An 18829-nucleotide genomic window follows, 5' to 3' on the forward strand; every position below is an offset into this window, starting at 1 on the left:
TTCAAGATAACATGCAGTGATTACAAATTCGTCTCATTATTAGTGTTATATACATTAAATTAACTTTAAATATGTGATAAGTTTACAGTTTTATATATGACAGCAACATATTAAATTAACTTCCGATTTCATTAGTAGCAATGTGTCTTACATGTTTACTTCCTAATCAGTGTTAGGAAATTTTTTTAGTGATTTACAGTGTTTATTTAATAAACTTTGCCGTAATCGTGTATAAAAAGGCAATTCCATGCTTTATTTAATTATAGAGATATCTACAGAAATATAGGAAGACACTCAGCAGAAATATATCCAATCCCAGACGGACAGATACAACACTTTCAGCCGCTCTAATGATGGTGATCAACCACCAGAGGTATAGATATCTTTAAAAACTACCGAATTTATTGTAAACTAGTCCATATGCTTAACCACTATAATAAATAGATATTTAATTCAACCTTCGCCCTGGGACCAGTCTCAATATCTGGTCGTCATCATACCAGAATCTCTTAAATCTCCAGACCTTCAGGCCTCTGCTATAACACGTTTAGTTATTAGAAAACTTTTTGTCACAAAATTTGAAGATTTTGTTTTACTAAAAAAAAAATACTTTCTGAATGCTTAGAAAAAAATGTCTAATCCAGACTATAAAAAAAACTTTCTTAAATTTTAAAATTCTTACGGTCTTTTACATTTAAGTTAAACAGAAAGCACACATTGAGGTCTTACACCGAATACATGCAAGTTTAGCAAAAAAAATACAATTAAAAAATAGTTACTTTATGATGATAAGGTCATTCACGTATAATAAAAAATAAAAAGTGCATGATTGAATAAAAACAATACTTCATACTGTTCTGTTTTTTTGTTTCAATTATTGTATTTGGAAATTAGTTATAGCTTAGACATTAGTATAACTAACATCATATATTGTTTTCTGTATTTAAATCCTATTTACTAAACAATATCTTCTGTTGTCTTACTATTGTTGTTATTTTATTGATATGGACATGGAAGACTAATAGGAAAGGGTGGAACATTTTCCGACTAACTAATAGTATTTAGAAGGTTTTCAATACCTCAATAAATATATATATATATATATATATATATATATATATATATATAACTTATTACTATTACAGTTTTTAAATATGTTAAATTCATTTCAAATGTATATTTGGGAAACAGTAAATGAACTGATGTGTAAATTTAACGGAAGGTTAAATTTAAAAGGATTGTCGTAGTCAGATATGCATCAAGGTCAGTAGCTATATACAATAATTACACTTTTTAAATACCAGAAATTATTTTTATAAATTCCCCGTCTGATAATGTATTCCTGAAAAATTCAACTTTTATAATATGGATTACCTACTTATTTTCAGAGAATGTAGAGTGTATGTTATCAGTAACACGGTTTCCTTAGTTCTAATCACTCGACCTTGAACTTAAAAGGTAACCACAACTCAAATACTGAGTTTTATGTGAGCATACGATACGTAAACATTAGGAATATCTGACCTCGATAAACAGGTGTTTAGTGTCAGCTGAGCCAACACAAGCCGTGTTAATGTCACTTCGACTTGTTTATGTGTCAGGTGATTGACATCTATCGGAACGTGAAAATATATCTTTTTCGTATTTATGTTTTTTCATCATTGTGATGGTTCTCTCTCCATGCCTATCGTATAAATACGTTGTAATTTATAGAGCACAACGTTGTTTGTCTCATATTTGTCACGTTATACTTATTTAGATAATGAATAACGTAATATAAAGTTATATAAATATAACACTGCGTGATTTCGCTGAGGTTGTATGCAAAAATATAGGTTCCTTGTAACATATGTAACTATGTCATAAGCTAAAATGTTGCATGATAACGCAGATTTTAACAAACTTATTTATTTCATGAATTATTTTGCCATCATGGTTACCCATAATATCAAAATAAGAAATTTCACTAATAATCATCCAAAATTCATTATTTAACATGCATAACTATATCTTGCTTATTGCAACTAGATCAGACGTCTTCAAAAATGTTAAGTCTATCATCAGGTCAGTCTCGAGAAATGGTGTGATAATTCAGATAGATAGAAATCACATTTTCCATTTCATCTAGTGATAGGTTTTACGAAAGCTTAGCCAACGTTTTATTTTTTTGGATATTCATAATATAATCCTAGCTCCCTAGTAGGTGATCACATGCTGTTGACCTAAACTCTGATAAGCTGGTTCTAGTAGCGGATCCTATGTACTAGTTATTCAAAGGTAAAGAAAATGCATTTGAGCTACATTCATAAAGATCGTGTGTTTTTCTTCAATGAGTAGATGCAAGGGCAAAGTAATTCATGTAACGGGTGTACATATTGTTCGTTACAATGATAAAAATATTATAGCAACGGTCGCTTGTCATTCGAACGTCCATTGTACCAACATTATATTCTAAAATATATTTGAGATTCAAAGTGAATAAGTAAATGAGTTGAGTAGGAAGATATAAAACAATATTTATTTATGTGCAATACGGCTGTAAAAAAATCATTCCGTTTACAAACAACAACTCATCAGTCATACCAACAGATGTCACAAGCAGCCAGGTGTACCAACTGACACAGGATTACTCTGCCACCGCCAGCTGATGTGTTAAACCTACTTTAGGGTAAGTGGTAGCGCACATGGTATATTATCTAGTAATCAATTATTTTAAAAGTTCTCTTTAAATGTAACTTACTTCTACAGAAATTATAAGATTGTACAAGAGTATTATCAATACATAAAGCCTTGGATACCTGTTTGAATAGATGAACTTGTAAAAATGCTTATTAGTGAAAAATAAAATCTAAACAAATTTATGCTTGCGGTTTTTGTGACTCGTAATTAGAGAACTATACATATAATATTTACCAGTCTAAATAAATACCAGACTTGAACTATGATAACTGGTTTGATTTTTATATTTGTTTTCTATCCTGAATTTTTTTTTTACTATTAAATTAAATAAGGTTACCTTCCTTCCAATCATAAATCATATTTTTGTTAATGATGGCTGCAATATTAAAATTTGCTTTCAGCATTGGTTTCAAAGAATTTAGAAGCGTATACTGGCCTCTATAATAAACTAGGAGGTACATGGACCTTTTCTGGAAGGCAAAGATTTAAAGTAACACTTCCGAGAGCTATAAGGAACGGGACAGCTAGCTTTGAAGAACGAAACAAAATCTCTGTTCTATGTAACTAAGATATTTTTTGGAAAAGTTTAACTGCCTTAAACTTTCGTTGAAAATGCATTGACCATGTATATTTTATAAAATATTATTTTTTAGATAAATTTGTTTTTATCGTGACTGAAGAAGATGCCTGGAAGATGTTTTCCCACTAAAGGAATCAGAGTGGATCAGAACTGAACTGAAATAGTCGCTGATCAGATTGCATTTACTGATATATTACCTAAACTGTTATATAAAGGGAAAATCAAATAAAGGGTAACGTGTGAAGAGACATGTAAGGATGGCCCTTGAAAGAATCACTTCATAATAAATATAGATACCTATAGTCGATTTATAAGACGATTGTGCTCACTTGATTGTAAAAATCGAGATCAATGAACGCTGTTAAAAACCTTACCAGATGAATCACAATGTAAATCACTGTCAGACTGTTTTAAGCAGTCTAAATATTCTAGTTCTATTTCATATGTGATTATCAGTGATTACAATCAACATTAATACAGTATTTTGTCGTGATGATAAATACATTCAATTAAATGTAATCATATACGATTAAACAGTATAAATTTGCCTATGCCATTTTTATATATACTTATGTATGTACATTTTACCAAAAATAAAAATGTAAAACTCTTTTTGACTGAATATTAAGTTTAATTTGAGACACTATATATGGTAAAATATACTATAGTGTTCATGGCAAATCAGTTTAAACGCCACAGTTTAAAACTAAGTTAGAGATAACGCAGGTTCATATCATGTTTGTGACTATTGTACTTTTTATCAGTACCTACAACCTTGTACTGTAACGAGTATCCCCCTTATTATGTTTGACGAGATCTTCGTAGAGGCCAGAGGCCCATGAGTTGAGAAAAAAAGTTTAAAAGGGGATATGCCTGTCCTTTTTATTTATTTTGGAAAGCTTATAAAATTATAATTGATTTTTTAAAATATATGTATCTTGTGAAAGTAAAATTTTTTGGTTTGTTCCTAAAGAGACTGATCCTTAAAACCACTCGCTTTCAAGTCTCAGAAAAAGATAAGAGAGTAAAAGACAACAATTATAATAAGCTGAATTGTGTACCAACGTAAAAATTAATTCTCATTTAACAACTAAGCACTTTGTGAATTTTATGTCTTTAACGAATTTTTTGAATCAGTTAGTACCGCAGAGGAATAGTGTCAAACACAACTGGAAACCGCAGTTGTCATTCAGGCTTAGTTGTGAGCTTTCCCAGAAATGAATTGTCAGCTGTGATGCCGCTGGAGACTGACCGATATCTCGAGTACTCACAAATGATGGAGACGGATTGTGTTTTACCTTAAGGATCCTAATTTTTCTATAAGGCATGAAAGTGACTATTGACGTTAATGATTAGATCAATTTCTATTACACCAAAACAAAATCGATGCCAAAATCTAAATTCATCCTATAATTTATAATAATATGCTAATTTGTCTTCCTAGATTATATGATCTGAGAAAAGCACGACGATTGACTTATTTCTTACGGTAAATCTCTCTATATCTCTTAAAAAGGCTTATTTTTTGCTTATACATGATTTTCTTTTAATTACTGATTTAGTAAAAGTAACTGTTAAGTTTTTAATGATAAAAGGATCTGTATAGAATTGTATTAAAAGTTATAAATACTAAAATAGTTTATTTCATAAATTCTTTATTTTTAATAACAAAGGGAATCTGCATTATCATCATCGTCCTACCAAAGCTTCTTGTGTGGATGTTCCAATGTCTCTAGCGACAAAACTCTCCCTGCAACACAAGTGACATATCAATATTGCATACATTATTAGAACATAAAAATATCGTAAGTGACGTATTTCATTTGAAAATAATGTAATGATTTATATCTATTAGTGTATGAGATATTTGTTTATAGTTGAGATTAATAAGTGCATTGAAAACAAAGTTATATAAACGAAAAGTTTTTACATTTTCCATTCATTATAACTATGTTAATTTCACACTTCTAAATATATATAACATGACTTTAGAAACAAAGATATCGTAAGGCAAGTGTTTCATTTGAAATAATTGTCATATATGTATTAGTGTATGAGATATTTGTTTATAGTTTAGATTAATAAGTGCTTTTAAAGCCAAAGTTTCGAAACTATTTTTGTTTTTGTTTAACGGAAAGCTTTTGCTTTAAGTTTTTCATTCAGTAAAACTGTGATGGTTTCACACTTTTAATTCGAGACGTTAAGACGTTTGGTTGGATGTTTAAGCACTTTCTATTAATAAGAAATTGTATTAGTAAAATATATTATGGACAAAAAAGTAAAAATCAGAGGTACTTTCTGTATATTTTCTTAGGTATTCTTGAATATGACTGAATAAAATAAATCTTTTACAGATTATAGATTTAAAGAATATTGTTTATTTGAAAGAATATTCTAAATAAACTTGCATATAAAAGGTAATTATACTGATATATTAACCAAAATATTTTAATACTTTGGAAGTTAAATATATCATGTAAAAGTTAACGACCTCACTCACTAATTGATTCACACATAACTAATTTTCCAACTTTAAAATATCCCAAAAAACATTTTAATTGGAACATAGATACCCTTGAGCCATGTAAAAAACTAAAGCATTTCCATACAGGAGGAACACTCCCCCTTAGGTATTTATTTGCTGATCAAGAAGCACAAGAAGACAAGCACTAATACGGCAAAAATATGTGTACTTTAGACCAGAAGAAGATTAAATGCTGGAAAGGGACTTTTTAAACAGAAGAATACATTTAAGTCCTATGTATGTAATTTTTTTTACATCCGGACAAAAATGCTAAGGCTTTTATGGCATCTAAAATTACATTAAAAGTTATGTAGAATTCAATGATCAGAAAGCGATGTTTTTTTACCTCACAAGAGTTTTATAACATTCCATGAATAAAGTTTCCTCATTGGAGCAACAATGGAAATGCTTCTACGCAGCCAAGAATTAGTAAGACTGAAGTAAGATTACAAGGACTGAAAATTAGACTTATAAGATTAAGTATGTATACTGGTATATTTTTTTATCGGGGCAACAAAGAAGACGCTACTAAGGGGCTGACAATATTTTATACCGGAAGTAAAGAACTGTGAATGCTTTTTTACTAACGAAATACTGTAGGTACAATAAAATTAAATTAAACTTCATCTTGCCTTTGGTTCTCTCTCATTGGCTTCAAACTTATTTATCATTAATCCTGGGTAAAAATAAGCCATGTAATATCCATGATACATTCTGTGCTATTCCTAGCTTTCATTCTTTTAATTTTGTATAACGTATGACGTCTAGAAATTCATTATAGTAATCTTTAACCTCTGGTTTTATATGATAAATGTTTTATCCTTTTAGTATTGTTTATCAAACCACAAATTTACAAGACCTAATTTTCTAATGGATCCTAAAATAACCAATCATCTATACTATTATTGATTTTACCAAAAAAATACCAAGATCAAGATTTGTAATAGACCCTACACTAAGCAAGCATACATAGCAATGTTTCTGAAAAAAGTAATTCACTGAGAATCTCCTAACTAACCTTCAAATGTGTTAATTATCAATCCTTTCTCAAAACATAAATTAACGATGCCCAATTTCAGTACAATTTGTTCAGAATTAAGAGGTGAGGCCTGTGGTTTGGTTCATCACTTCCATAATACGGCTGAGCCAGGCAAGTACATTGTATTTCAATCCAGCCTTGAAGAATAAGCATCAAGCAATAACATAGACATGTCTGGTTTTATGAAAGATCCATCACTAAATTAAAATTAAATAAAAATACTGGTGTAAATATATTCTTGCTCAGTTTTTTAAGACTTGGATTTTCAAATACGTGAGTAAAACTAGACAATTATAACACTGTAACTCCAAATAATTACTATCAACATTGTTGTAAAATTACTCACACCACTACAATATGACAGAGATTTTGAAATATGTTTAAAGAATTTCATTCTACTCTTTTGGTTTTAGATAGGTTTAGTATCAATCCTTGACTAAAACGTATTCCATAAATTAACAACGACAAGTTTTGGATGAAATACGTTTGTAACAAATAGAATCAAACTAGCCGCGAAATATTAATGGGTTGAAACACTTTTAATCTTCTGTGATATTACATGCCTGTATATATAATAAATAATGCATATGTTGTCTTTTGTTTTAGAGTAAATGTGATTAATATTTAATCATTGATTGAGTACATTGATTAAAGAGTTATTTTAATTTTGTTCAAAATTATAAACAGGTGTTGTATTTATTGTAAAGATTAAATTAAATTAAATTGTGTTCATAATGTATGCTTTCAGTTATTAGACTTTTTAATGTTTATAATAATTTAAGATTTATTTATTAAATTTTTATTATTATATAAAATTATTCTTACTTGGTGTCATCGGCCAGTACGGCAGGACACGCTATCATGAGGGCGCAGGCCACTACCACCACTAACAGCATCATAATCTGCAAATTAAGTGATTTATTTATTGCATTACCATCATACAAGTACTACCGTATCCGTAATCGTAAAGTATCGTTACGTAACAGTATGCAAGTGGTATGTATCCGTACTGGTGTTTTCGTTACGTAAAGTTATACAAGTGGTAAGTTACGTACTGGGTTGTTCATTACGTAAAGAGATACAAGTGGTAAGTAACGTACTGAGTTGTTTATTACGTAAAGAAATACAAGTGGTAAGTTACGTACTGGGTTGTTCATTACGTAAAGAAATACAAGTGGTAAGAATATTTACTGAGTATTCGAATTGTAGACATAAGAACTGGGTTGTTTATTACATGGTTTGGTTATAATTCTCCATTACATAATTTACATAAATGATAATACATCATATTTTCAAAATTGAAAAAAGAATATTAAATTATGTTCCGACCATGTCATTCACCAATATATACATGAATGGATAAATTAATGCATATTACATGTCTAAAATGTCGCTCAAATAGCTAAAACCATGTTTAATCGAGAAAAAGAAAACTACTGTTGTATTAAACTTAAATTTTTTCCATTATTTATAAAATGAAAATGAAATATTATGTCATGTAACTATATAATATGAATTGTTTTAATAAATTATTAGGTTTTAAAATTGTTAATAGTAGAAATAAATGAATGAATTAAGATTAATTTTCAATAATAAAAAAAAACTAAAATTATGTGAAAATTAGATAAAAGCTTATTTAACATGAAATTTATGTTTTCTCTTATAATATTATGAACTTTTTGAGCTTAAAAGACACTGTTATCATTTTAACCATTATTGTAAATATATAACAGTTTTAAGCGATTATAAAATTATATTAATAACTTTATAATTCACTTTCACAAACAAACAGTTTACATTAACAATATATTCTTAAACGTTGAACAAAACCAGACAGTAATACCTTGACTTTTTATTTCCATTTACAATATAATGAATTTTTCTGAGCTTAAAATACATCGCAGGTTAAGGATATTACACAATTATGTTAATAACCTTATTATTGACTTTCATAAGCTAAAAATAAACGTTTTATAACTTTTTAAATTAAAGGTATATTCTTAAAATTTGTATAAAATCGTACAGTCATACCTTGAAGTATTCCATTGTTGGAGGATTTCAGAGACGACTACACGCAGTTCCAGACCTCAAATGGTATTCAGATATTAGGTCAGCTGTTTTTATGCCAAGGCTCTGTGTAGACAAGGTGAGTGACAGGTAGCTAAATACGGAAAAGTAACGTCTTGAAGTGTTTACAGTGTCTAATTCCAATTCCTGTCAATCCAGCTTTTATTTATTTAACAGGAGGGTAATTGTGTGTTTTGAAAATTACACACGATTTACGTTCCATCTTTCCGTTCCCCTTCTAGTAAAAGATTATTTACTAATGTTTGTATCTTGTATTATCAATATATATTTAATCCAAAAGAGTATACATTTACTTGTTTAAAGAGTTCATTATTTACGTTTTGCAATGTTCAGGATGGCAGGTTTGTTTAAAATTACAGTGATATTTAATTTAAAATTAATTAGAAATTGGAAGAGAAAGTAATTACCAGATACTGACATAATATTAATATACAGTACACGAAAATGTTGCAAGTGTTACGCACATAGATCATTTCAATATGCTAGGTGAACGTTTCGATTACTTGCATCCACACTGTTTTTACATGTTTGTTTGTTAAAAGTATGAGCTATTTAAAAGGAAGGTTTCAACACACAACATTAAAATGGACAACGGATTTATATACAGATTATTTGGTGGCAAAGTCAACTTTAAGGTTTTTAACGGCATATAATTCATTTGTGTTTTATATTATGTTTTAAGTTTAGACAATGATTGAAGAGGGTATATATTAGTACTTGAAATATCTATACCTGGCTATAATATTTGCACGAAATCTGTCAAAGTTTTATATTTCAAGTTCCCATAACCCATCATTTGAACATTCTCATAATATTGTAAATGTGAAAGTGTAACTTTTTTGTTTGCTTATTTTGCTTTTACATGTAAACTATTCAACTGATTGTATTGCAATTTTAAACGGACATATTTAAACTCCCGTTGATGATAGACCTATTCTTATTTCGAAAACACTAAGGGCTATGTCCCACTGTACTTTAAGGGAGCATAAAATTCTAACTTGGTCTGAAAATTTGTGAAATGATAATTAAAAGAGCATGTCTAATACAATGAACAATTCTGTATAAAGACTGATAATTTATTATGTTCAATTTGCTCACATTTTAAAGTAAGTATATTATATCAACAATACAAATGTTTTAACGCCGTTTTAGCTTTTAGCAATATCTAGTTAAGTTCATGTACCTTACAAATTGCTTTAAAACATAAAATTTGTCAGAATTTTACATCGAAAACTTATTTTGAGGCAGTGGGTAAAAAAATATTAGATGCAATTTCGCTGGACTGTGATTTTGAATTAATGTACCAATTGTTGCTCTAAACACAGTATTCTAAATATTAAAGTTAAAAGAGAATATTACTATCTAACTGCTACTATAAATTTAAAGTCTGATATAAAAACCCATCGTAGTTAACTTTTGACAGAAGTAGACTATAAGAAACAATACAGTCTAACTTAATTTGTTGTCTTTTTACAAAAATTTGATTCTCAGAGATGTATACGTATAAACATGTTATTGATAAAGGACAAAATCTTGAATAAAATATTATTTTTCAATGGATTTCCCCAAAACATTAAGTTATTTTAGTGTTATACATACCAACCTTTGTTTATTACAGAATGCGTTTGAAGAACCACAATGTGTCAAACTTTATTTGTTATTAATTAAAGAAGTACTTCCTTTTAATTAAAAATTCCAATATTTAAACTAATATTTTAAGTTAAAAGAGGCTAAAAGTATGCTGAAATATTTTAGAAACATGTTTAAAACACAGTGAAAAGGGTTATATGAAAGATATTTTCTTCAATTTTTAAGTATTTTGAAGGGAAGTTTTGATTACGTAAAACTCAGTCATATTACCAATGCTCCGTTTATTCGTATCCTGTAAGTTTTATCCGTATACCTTTCTCAAAGAATCAGCTTTTTAATAGAAGAATTCTTAATTATTTATACTAAGAATTTGATGCCGCACTTGTAATTATATGCAAACGTAATGCTGTTATAGGACTTGAGTAATATTGGGTAAATGAAATAGGTTTGATAAGATTTTAGATTTGATAGTGGTTCTGAGTTATACAAATAATAAAGCGTTATAGTAAAGTTAGAGTTCCTCTCGTACAATTAAATACAAATATACATTTTTGGAGTGTTAAAAGTAGACAGCGAACAACAAACACTTTAAATAATAAATAAGAATTTGGTAGTATTTCTTATCTATTCCAAAGTATATTAATACCCATTCGTGTTCTTAATTTAAAAAGAAATCTAAATGTGATGTGTTATTAACTAGCCGTCACTTGAAAACTTGTGACATAAGAGTTAGCTACGTTATTTTTTAATATTGATCAACATGTGGGCTGTGGTTCAGCAGCGGGTATCGGGTAGTCAGATGAAAATTGTTTGATCGCGTGGATGAACAATTCCGAAGCGACAATTTGTGAAAAATTGTGGATGTAAAACCCTCACTTTGTAAACATTGCGATATCGTAAGTGCGATATTTTTACTATATTGTTGGTATACAGGTGTCCATGTTATCTGTGCCACCATTGGTAACTCAAAACATCTAAATTTATAGAATATATTTAATATGCCACATTTAATATGTACAGAGATTTATATTTTCCAAATAAACATAGCTTTCTTAAAGTTATTTTACTTATTTATGTCAAAGTTTATCATAAGTTCTCATCTAGTAGTCCAATTAACAAGATGTAGATCAACAAAACAATGTATGATATAGCGAGTGTTTTTTTTTTTTACAATGACCATCACACATAGGAATAATATGTAAGATTTCACGTTTCACCTTAGCATTTGGAAGAATGTCTCTTGGAGACAATTTTTAAAATATCAAGAACGATGAATGATTTAGTCATAGAAAGAATACCTTTACTAGGTCCTAAAATATAGGTAATTAAAATACGATTATATTAAGATAAATCAGTTAGGTAAAATCATTGCTATGATGTAAATATGCTAAAATATTAAAGGTTTAGGGGTTAATATATTTATAAAATGGTTTAGCAGACAATTTTCTAAGCAATACCACCTTTTAGAGTAAAGTTGAGTTCTCAAACATTATATACACAGAACTTGGAGTTGTAAGTTTGATGTTTTTACTATTTCAAGTAATACAACAAAATAAACTTGTTTTTTTTTAACCGTTAAATTCTAATAAAGAGAACACATTTGTCTCCTTGAAACCTCCTGTTTCTGTAATGATATCAGTATTACAACACATAACGTAGACAAATATATTTATTCTACTTCCAAAAACTATACATTAGCACCAGCATTTGACAATGAGTAAGGAATATTCCAAAATTATAAAAAACGTTTACTACAGTACAACATTTCACATAAAAACGTGTTAATACTGCTTAATTATAACAAACTATAAATATGTATTGCATTTCTTTCTTTATTATGTCTTTTAGTTTTTTTACAGATACTCGTAGAAATATATTAAGCAACACCGATATACATAGCACGTAAAATTTATCACTCTTTATGAAATGGTTCAACCACAGGAGATTACGGCCGTGTGGTCTAAAAAACCTTGTAAATAAATGATATGACAAGGTTTGCTGCAAAGACTGCAGAGTAGACAAATAAATTTTGTTCAATAGTGTTATATAAACTATTAGCTGAATTCTTTAATTTGTAATGTAATTAGAATTGTACTTTTTGTGGTTGTAGATGGTTTAATCTACCATATCAATATGACAGCTTGCGATCAGTGCAGATAATATAATCTTGCATCACATTATTATACATTAAAATAACTCATCAGCATTCCCAAGTAGCTGAATACCTAGTCTAGTTTTCATTCTAGAATTTCAAGGAAAATTAAGGTTTAAAAGCTAATAACTCTTGTCCAAAAGGTATAAAGAATAGCCGAATGTAACAAATACAGAACTTACACTTAAGATGCTAGCTTGATATTGGTACTAATGAGAGAGGATTGTGGCAGTGTCTTTTGGTTCTGTGCAGTGTGACAGATGCAAGTATACGACACGTGTTACTGTTTTCTTGTTTCACTGAACGATGGCAAATGTCCGGAATAATCCTGTTTCCTTCACAATCCTTCCATCGTCAAAAATAACCTTCAAACAAAGAATCTTTTGGTTCGTATGTACAAACTTTGTAACATGTAAAAATTAATAAAATTGTATTTTACTTAAAATCAAAAATCCCATTATACATTTTGATTTTAGAGCCAAATAAAAGTACCACCTACTCCCGGAATGATCCTGGCCTTGTTGTAATGTACAATTTCTTCAGCCCAGCCTATTTAAGTAATAAACTGGTGTAGTTAATAAAACATTCACAACAGAATATAATTAACTTATAATTTATGTTCAATGGAATTTTAAAAAGCACTTGCTCTTTTTCATATATTCTGCTTACAGTGTTTACTACGAAAATATCGTACTCTCCAAAAATATTTCTGACTGATGCAATCTACTTGTAAATTTATATTTGGCCCCTTTCACAACCTATTCAAGCGGTCCCCGGTTTGTGGTTTTACTGAAGTAGTTGTGAATGATGATTTGATAATGTGATAATGAGTGATGATAAATGAATGATTTATAGTAGTTAAGGCACCACTTTAGGCCAGAGATGATGGGGTGATTGGTCGAGGGGAGGACATGTGATTTAAGATGGCGGCTAGGCCCCGCCCCAAGCAGGAGAATATCCCCGCTCACACTCTTAACCTATCAAAATGTTTCAAATTTAATAAAAATTATTGGATCTATCGGTCAAATTATCGGGGCAAATTGGCGACTTGGTGGTCCGCGCACTCTTGTGCTAGCTAAGTGAGGGGGTTTAGTACAAGAAAATCAAAAATGGCGGTGCCCATGTTGCGGTTTGGCGAGAATAAAAATATCCATTTTTACTGTTCTTGGCTATTTGGCAAGAATAAAAAAAGCATTCCAGAGTTTTTGTACTAGCGGGAATTTTAAATAAAATAATATTACTAAGCTATTTATTGACCTAAAACGACGGTGTCAGTGTGTTCCTCGTGGTCTCTGTGTTCACCTGTAAAAACCCTGACATGAGCCTGCAATCGCACACTTCCTGTTGTTTGGAATAAACTCGTTTCTGATTGGCTGAAATTAGCGGCCTTTTTACTTAGCAGAGATTTCCAACTCTCGTCAGTTTGGAGTTGGTTGTCAGAGAGGTAACAACGCGCGCGCTCTTTTCCTTGATATTGCGCAACATTGTTGTTTCGAGAGGAACTAATGGACTTCCTACGAACCGCTGGGGATAGAATGGAGGATGCTAGGCATAGCAACTCCACCCCCGGTCGCGAACGCCGATGAGAGTTCGTTGTTAGGCTAGTTGCACACACACCGATTTTGGACGACCGATTTTTTACCGGCCGTCCAAATTCCAATAGTGAACTGAATGACGGAACGGAACCTGGCACACACGCCGACAGCTGATCGGCGCCGGTAAAATGCCGGTGAGCAGCCGGTCACTGCCACTGCGTACCGCCGTTGCCGGTGATAACAGTGGCGCACGTGACTAAACACATGCTGGCACACGCACCGATTGTTTACCGTCCTCACAGCTCTCGCTCCGCCATCTTCACGAACAAATCCGTTTCGTTTGGTTGAAAATCGTCAAATTTCAGCTGTTGTTTTAATGTCCAGGTTAATGTCCAAATGCACCGGTACAATAGTTTTTTGTTTTAAAAATATTCATAAATCACTATAATCCTACTAAACTATTTTTCAGGTATCTAGCGAACGGGTGCACCTTTACCGACCTACATTATTCTTTCAGAGTTGGGATTTCCATTGCAAGGAAAATAATAAAATATGTATGCAAAGCCATCTGGTTAGTTATAAAGAAAGCGTGTATACCGGAATTTACTAAAGATTATCTTGAAACCATCGCTTCGATTTTTTACCGACCGTCAAAAATCGGTGTGTGTGCAACTATCCTCATTCAGTTCACTATCGGAATTTGGACGGCCGGTAAAAAATCTGTCGTCCAAAATCGGTGTGTGTGCAACTATCCTTACAGCTACGGAGGGTAAATAGTCCTGTATGTATAGTAAAATCTTTCTACGGTTGCCCTCCGCATGTGCGGGCTACGCTCTGTGGATCCTGCGTCGACAGAGTACACACATGTCCCACATACCGTGCGTTAATCGTGGGGAGATTCAACATATTCCTCCTGCAGTAACTCTTTCTCTAAATTTATATATCTTCCAAATCGTATACATATATACTTCCATAATATATCTTCCAAATTTACTGTTCAAATGGACAAGACATTGCCCAGTTGTAGGGTGTATACCAGATCTCTGGATCACTCCTTACACTGGACAATGTTTTACCTGGGTACTACTATACGTAGTACAAGTGTTCCGCAACCACACTCTGCAGCTATATTGTATGTATGTATTGCTTAGTATTATTATTTTATTTAAAATTCCCGCTGCCGCCAGGAAAAACTCTCTGTAATGATTTTTTGGTTCGCGCCAATTCGCCATATTGGATATTTTTCTTCCAAACAAAAATCCCTCTCGGAAGTCCCCCAGAAAAGGGACAATAAGTACATAGGTTAGGAGTGTGAGTAGGGAGTTTTCCCGCAACCGCAGGAATTTTTTTCCACCGGTGGGAGGGCCTAGCCGCCATCTGTTATCACGCGACCTCCTCTCGACCAATCAGAGCCCTGGCCTAAAGTGGACTACTGACTACTATTTAAACCAGTTTCTCTTAGATACCACCAACGGATAATTTTTATGAGTAAGTAATTATAAACCGTGTTTATTTTCAGAGATAAAAATTTAATTATAAGTAAACATTAAATAAGTTATGAAATAACACAACACGACAATATATTTCATTAGTTTATACTAGGTTATGTTATTTTGTTCGATAATTTAAAAATACTATAATACACGGATATAGGGGATAAATTATAATAATAATTATTATAATAAAGATATATATATATATATATATATATATATATATATATATTTATTAGTACAAAAAATATTTTCCTTGTTGGCTGACGGTGATATCTCTATTATTTACGTACCTGATTTGTTGATTTTGAAATGTGTTATCAAATAAAAGTTAGGAATTCATCAATGTGTGAAATATTTGGAGAACCGTTTGAAGAGAAATTAGCTGTAATTTGAAATAAATTTAATTGACTTTAATAACACGAATTCACTTTAGTAAAAGTTACTATTGCTATAAATATTACTAGAAATCAAATAAAACGTTTGTGTATGCCCTTGGCTCTTGAATTTAGGTTGATAAAATACAAGCCTAATATAAAAATATAAAATATTTTTCTGGTAAAAGCCGTTGCACAAGTTGAATCTGAATTGAAAGTTTTCATTTGAGCTCACAAACCCTGTAATTCATAAGGACATCAATGTTAAAATATTACGTTGTAACTTTTAAATTTAATGAATTTCACAGAGTAAACGTTTTATAAAAATGGTAGATACCGAAAGAAAGTAGAACCTCGTATACGTTTTGAGTCCAAACACAAAGCGGGATAAAATTACAAATATTCTCTGTGAATGCATACAAAAGGTATTCAGCAAGCGTCTTTTTTATTGAAAGGTATGCCACAATGGAATTTAAATTGACAATCATATCAGGTTGTCGCGCCGTTCTTTGTTTGGATGCTATTTTCTCTTCCCCGCTTTTATGAGTCATGAGTTATTATATGAGTCACATTTATAAAAGCTTGCACCAAAACATTCTATGTTTGTATACTCGTTTGTTATTACATTAGTCGCGTTTTGTTTATAGGTGTATGCTGTTTTTACAATCAAATATGCCATTAATTATAGCAATACATATGAGTTCCATTCATATTTTATTCCAACTAAAGTGCAATGCACCGGAAACGTGTGAACTGGTAAAACACGTTGAAAGTAACTAAATTAAAAACCTAACACGATTTTAATACACCATAATATATTGCAATGGCTTCTAATGTAATGTTATTGTGGTATAGAATTATTGTGGTACCGTTTCCTGACTATCCAAGTTACGAACTAAAACTTTCTTACTTTTGGCAAGTGTACATATAATTTACAATACAAGTAATTTAAGTTTCAGATAGGATATAATGATTTCATTTTATTAATAAAAGAGTTTTATTAGCTGTTACTTCAAATATGAAAAATTTGCATTACGTTTTTTTTCAATTTCATAAAATTCTTCCACCCGAATACCTTTACATATTTTTTTTCTCGAAAAATTGTTTGATTTATTTCATTATGTAATATTTACTATGAGTTTTCCTTTCGTTTTGGGTCAGTTTGTCAAAAAAATATGTTTGACATCAAAAGACACCAAGTTTTGAACCTTTTTAATAGCCAGTAATAGTGCTGGCTTGTTTAAAGCAACATGCCCAAGGTCAAGTTCCGTTAAACAGATAAGGCAGTAACTGATTAATAAACGTATACGAGGAATACATTTTTATTTTTCTATTGAACTAAATTGATACCCAGTATTACATTTATGATTTAAAAAGTGATTTTGAAATGTTTTAAACTATGTCTTAAAGCAAATTACATTAGGACCCCCCCTAAGTTGTAACCACCTATTTAATTTAAATGATGCATGAAAGTCGTTATATTTACAAAGGCCCATTGTATTGGCAATCTAGCTTGTAAGCCTGAATGTAATTTTCTTGCAGATATGGATCTGGCACTAGTACTTAAACTCTCCACGAGAGCGTTTTGCCAGCTTCTGGTGCAGTGTCTCTTCAATCTTTATTTTGACAGCGAGATATTATTCAGTTATAAGACAATTACTTGTACTGGCACATTAAGTTTATTTTATTTTAAAGTATAATTTCATACAATTTTCTGCGTCACGTAATGCAGCATTATTAACCAGCGACAACAACCTTTACCAATTAGAAACAAATCATAACATAGATTTCAAGTTTTAAGTACAAAATATCACTAACGGTGCCAAATATGTAATGGAATCAAAAGAAACTGACGGTATAGTATAGATATGCACATTATGCAATGCCTATTCCCCGAGCTCATCCTGTCTCTCATCCTGTAACTCATTCAGCTATTACGTCACAGATATTTGCAATATAACCTTAGTATACGGGTTCTGCCGGTATTTTCCCGTGCAGTCCAGTCTTTTTTAGAGAGGTTTTATTCGGAATACGGTAGGAAAAACATAAATTTAATAGAGAAATAATACCAAAGATCAGTTAATTATTCTCAGTAATTATACTCACATTTATGCAGTGAGTGATATTTTTATATAGGGAAAGAATAATTGATGTAAGAAAAGTAATTTTTGCAAATGTGAAAATCAAGGGACAGTTACGAGGTTAACGATGATTTTCCTTGATCTCAGCTGTTTTTAAATATATAGCTTTTACATTATGTAGTAAAAGCAAAATCATCACATGTTGATATAAGGGTGTGGAACAAATCTAAATTCCTATGTGTACTCATATTGTCTATACAATGTCTTTAGTTTTTAAGTGATTCAGAGCATAACAACAAATACGCATTGAATTGCCTTCCTTATTTATAGCGAAACTCATTAACAGCGTGAATAAACCTAGTTTGTATTGTGGATTCTTCAAAATCAATATGAAATCAAAACCCTCAATACCCTCAATATGATATCTGTTTAATTCTCATAAAATATATATTTCTTATCAATGGTTATTTAATGATTACCATCACATTTATAGAGCATGTTATTTTACAAACAGTAGGCCTAGTAGTTACTTGTTCATTTATTATTCTTCCTTAATTCCATAGCAAGCCTAATTTAATATGAAATTTTCAAATATTTCATCTAAATACTCGTAGCGATCATTGCTTTATATTGCAATAATAAGTTGCACATTTTGGAAAGAAGTGGACAAGTTATTTTTAGTATGTTGATC

At 30.7% G+C, this 18829-nt stretch overlaps 1 long non-coding RNA gene across 1 annotated transcript; it reads right to left on the reverse strand.

Annotated features, from left to right (window-relative positions):
• Positions 1-4894: 4894 nt before the first annotated feature.
• Positions 4895-8942, reverse strand: LOC124358751. The gene is made up of 3 exons (XR_006922063.1): positions 8854-8942; positions 7648-7724; positions 4895-5009 (listed from the first exon to the last, which is right to left on the reverse strand). It is a non-coding gene; the product is annotated as an uncharacterized LOC124358751 (long non-coding RNA).
• Between the last annotated feature and the right edge of the window lie 9887 nt (positions 8943-18829).

Source organism: Homalodisca vitripennis, chromosome 3 (assembly GCF_021130785.1).
Source record: "Homalodisca vitripennis isolate AUS2020 chromosome 3, UT_GWSS_2.1, whole genome shotgun sequence".
In the NCBI taxonomy this organism is placed as follows: Eukaryota; Metazoa; Arthropoda; class Insecta; order Hemiptera; family Cicadellidae; genus Homalodisca; species Homalodisca vitripennis.